General features: G+C 42.7%; 1 long non-coding RNA gene across 1 annotated transcript; it reads right to left on the reverse strand.

Moving 5' to 3' along the window:
• Window positions 1–424: 424 nt before the first annotated feature.
• On the reverse strand, window positions 425–3,225 carry LOC143391133 (uncharacterized). Its single transcript, XR_013090267.1, has 3 exons — window positions 3,157–3,225; window positions 2,940–3,044; window positions 425–445 (listed from the first exon to the last, which is right to left on the reverse strand). It is a non-coding gene; the product is annotated as an uncharacterized LOC143391133 (long non-coding RNA).
• Window positions 3,226–4,525: the final 1,300 nt, after the last annotated feature.

Genomic DNA, 4,525 nt, shown 5'->3' on the forward strand with positions numbered 1-4,525 from the left:
CCCTGTGGGAGGCCAAGAGGAAGCTTTCCACTCACAAATACAGTTGGTTTCTGAGAATATGATGTTAGATGATTTTGTCATTATATGAATGCCATACAGTGTCACACAAACCTTGATGGTATAGCTACTATACATTTTAGGTTATAAAGTGTAGCTTATTGCTTGTAGGCTATAAACCAGTATAGCATGTTACTCTATTGAATACTATAGGCAGCTACAACACAGTGGTATTTGTGTATCTAAACACATCTAAACAGAAAGCGTATAGTAAAAATACTAGGTGATAGGGAATTTTCAGAGTCATTACAATCTTATGGGGCCACTATTGTATATACTGTTAGTTGTTGACTGAAACATTGTTTGTCAGCACACGATTGTACTAAGAATCCTGGATTGATTTCATAGTGAAGAGAGCATATCTTACCTTCCTGCCCCCAAGCACCAACTGGAAAATAAATAGTTAAAAAAAAAGAGTTAGAAAATATTGTGAGTGCATGCAATTCCAAATAATGATATTATATTAATGACCGTCTAAAGTTCTTTCCAGCCACTGCATGATCTCAGTGGCTTCTACACTTTAGAAAAGTGCCTTTTACTGCTGGGGATTGATCCAGTCAATTTGGGAAGAAAGAGAAAGGAACCGTCCAGCATTAAATATGACAACACGATATTCAACAAACAGAAGTTAGAATAAATTGGGGCTGCTTTTTGTCTGACAAGAGAAATAGCAAAAGAATTTTGCAACTAAGCCTCCATTTTGAAACTGGTCTCTGACTGTGGGAAAAAAAAAATGAGCTTTTGTTTGGCTGCAAACGTTGGGATTCTTGTTCCATTTCTGGCTTCTGCTTGTTGGATGGCTCAGTTTTTCCGTTTGTTTTCTGCTAGAGACAAGTGGAAATATTTGAAACCCCAGTCACTCATAACCTAGAGCCTATGCGTTGAAGAGCCTGATCACATTTCCTCTGGACTCTCCCAAATCCCGTCACTTAACCATGACTTAGATTCATTACAGTGACCAGTTTCCCTGGCACTGCCTGAGAGTTTTCTGTTCATCAATAGCCTCTACGTTGGGTGAGATACTTTTTAATCCCCGGAGAATAACAGGTACTTAGTTAGATAGGTTGCCTTTGCTAAAAAGTACTGACTTTTCACTTGGGCCTACAATGCCCTATGGCTAACTAAAAGTTACCTTCATTTAGTATCCAGTATTTTTTGTTGTTGTTGTTTGTTTGTTTTTTGGTACCAGGGGCACTCGACCACTGAGCTACATCCCTAACCCTATTTTGTATTTTATTTAGGGTCTCACTGAATTGCTTAGTGCCTTGTTTTGCTGAGGCTGACTTTGAACTTGTGATCCTCCTACCTCAGCCTCGTAAGCTGCTAGGATTACAGGCATGTGCCACTGTGCCCAGCTCCAGTTTTATTTATTAACTTAAACTTTTGTGTTAGAATCCTGCTCAATTTTGCACATAGGTATGTTAATCATTTAAAGAATGTTCATCTCAAGTTGGCATTCTGTCCCCTTCAAGACTGAAGACACCAAACTAAAGGTACGTAAGGTATTTTTAAGATTTTCAGGGACATTCAACTGCTGGCTTTTAAAAAGCTCCTGTTCCAGACTCCCTGGAGCAATGCATAGAAGTCTCCAGTCATTCTCCTAGACATTCCAGGAATAGTGAAAAATTGAAGGCAGATAATTTCCTGATGAGACTGTCCCCCTACCCTGAAGCAAGAACAATCATCTCCAGGGAGCTGAATTGTCCCCACCCCTATCCAGGATCATGGTCTGATAAACATCCTGTGAAGCAAAGGGAGATTGTCTCTTCAAGAGACAAGGACTTCTCTGGAGCCACCTTGTAGAACCAGAACTGAGATAATAATCAACCAGGATAGTTTAACCAAGATTATTTAATTCTGCATATTACTTGTCCTCTGCCTCAGTTTTTCTTCTGTTTAAACCTAACACTCATGTCAGTCTCCCAAAGACAGGACTGGGAAGCTTGATCCCATTTGCCTTCCCAATATGGCCATATTGATTACAGTTCCTTTTCTGCTTTTCATCATTACTTTTTCCATTTGTTTTTTTGTGGCAGGTGGCCAAATCTGATTTGTTGGGACCCCCAGAGTTGGGCCTATGGCCCAGCAGTTCGGTAACAAGAGCATTTTGGGCACATTCTCATAATGCCCACATTTTCAGTCTCCACTCCAGGCCTCTTGAAATAGAAGTTGCATTTTAACAGGTGATTTTTGTGTTCAAGTTTAAGAAAACAACCCAAGATGAAGCAGGAAGTGAAGACACCATGGCTGTGGCTCTGAGTTAGGAGCCCCAGCTGAGACAGTATTTCCTAGGCTTTTGAAATAAAACTATCAGGAGCCATTTTGCCTCATGCAGTGCGGCCATTCTGAGCACAGGCCTTGTGGACAGATAGTCCTGATTTCTTGGATCAGCTTCTGCAATTACTAACAGTATGGTTTTAAATGTTATTTAACTTCTTTGAGTATTAATTTCTTCATAAAATAGAGGGTATAACATCTTTCCCCCAAGGTGGAGGAAACCTACTCTGGTAGGTTTAGGTTTAACTGTCTGATTTCCCCAAAACAAAGGCTGGGGCTTAGCTCTTCTAATGTCTTGTGTTAGTTCTTAAGGGCTTAGTAAGAACTGGGGTGGGCTTCTTCTTGGTGGCAGAGAGACCTTTTTGCTCTCAATTGATATGATCTTGTCAACTGCTTCTCCCTGGCTATTCCCTAAATGTTGCCCTAGGCACCTGCACATTTCTTTTGTTTGCTTCCGACCTCAATCCCCAACCCTAACCGATAGCACAGTCCCTTACATCTTCTGATAAATGAGGCTCTTTGGTACGACTGGGCTGCACGAGTAAGTCTCTGAGGCTTCCAGTGGACTGGAGAAACACCACCCTTCTTTATTCCAATCTACTTACCTGATAGGAGGCAGAGTCCCAGAACTCCCCAGAGAGTGCTTGACTGCATCCTTCTCTCACTGGACACTCACTCTACTGAGACGGTGAAGAGTCAGCTTATTACTTCTGAAAAGGAAACCAGAGGATGTCTTCAAAACATCTGCTGGATATAAGGGCCCTAGAGTCATTGTTCTCAAAGCCGGGATGAAAAAGGGAGGCACTATATGAGGAGACTCACCATTTTCTGAAGCAAGCACCTGAGGCTGAGAGGGGAGGCGGGCTTCTGAACACCACACAGGAAGTGCAGAGGGGCCTCTGGGTCTGTGGTTCTACGTCACTTGGAAATGTTGGAGGCAGAGGCCTCCATCTGGACTGGCCGAGGAAAGCTGGGCCTCATAGACTTCTCCTAAGGTTGAGCAAGAGGACTTGAGACAAATCCTGAAGGAGCCGTGAGAAACCCTGCCATTTAGTTGCCTGGGCCACGTGTGGAGTACCTCCACATTCAGGGCGCCTTTCTCAGATATCCGCCCCACCCACTCACCAACTGTTACAGGAAGAGAGAGAAGCACCGAACATTTGCTTTCTTTATGGTGTCCCTGGCATGGAGTTACAGGATGGAGCCATCCATTATAGAAAGAGCTTTCGGCTTGAAAATACATGTTGGTGTGAAATCATGATAAACCCTGTTTCCCTGTGTTATCTTTACAACAATAAAACATAATACTCAATATTAGAAAGAGTAAAGAGTAGCAGCCTCAAAATCTGCTTTTCTAAGTGTGAGTTGTTTACTATGTCCTGGCACTATGCTCAGGGCTTTACTGATACATCTCATTTAATCCTCAAAACGACCCTCCAGCTGGGTGCAGTGGCACACATCTGTAACCCCAGTGATTTGGGAGGCTGAAACAAGAGGATTGCAATTTGAGGCTAGCCTCAGGAACTTAGTGAGAACTTGTCTCAAACCAAAAAGGGCTGAGGATGTACTCAGTGACAAAGTGCCCATGCATTCAATCCCTAGCACCAAGAACAAAAACAAAAACCCTCCAAGGAAGGTATTATTATTATTATTATTATTATTATTATTATTATTAGGCACTGGAGACTGAACTCAGGGGCACTCAACCACCGAGTCACATCCCCAGCCCTATTTTTGTATTTTATTTAGAGACAGGGTCTCACCGAGTTGCTTAGCACCTTACCATTGCAGAGGCTGGCTTTGAACTTGTGATGCTCCTGCCTCAGCCTCCTGAGTGGCTGGGATTACAGGCATGCGACACCATGCCCAGCAGTAGGTATTATTTTTATTCCCATTTCAAACTTGAGGGAACCTAGTCTCAAGCAGATCATCTAATTTGTTGCAGGCTAGGACACTAGAAAACATTTTGGCAAAATTCACTTGGTAAATTTTTAGTGCCTTCTGTGCTGTTGTTTTGTGCTTGGTGATGGTAAGACAGCAGGAATGAGATCTATAGTCCTTATGGATGAAGAAAGTAAGGTGATCAGGAAACAGATCACTTCAGGAGAATGATACCAAGAAGGAGGACACTGTGGTGCTGTGGGCATGACAGGGGGCACCCAAGAGGGTCTGGGGGTTGAGGTCTCTCTGA

This window comes from Callospermophilus lateralis, chromosome 2 (genome assembly GCF_048772815.1).
Source record: "Callospermophilus lateralis isolate mCalLat2 chromosome 2, mCalLat2.hap1, whole genome shotgun sequence".
Lineage (NCBI taxonomy): Eukaryota > Metazoa > Chordata > Mammalia > Rodentia > Sciuridae > Callospermophilus > Callospermophilus lateralis.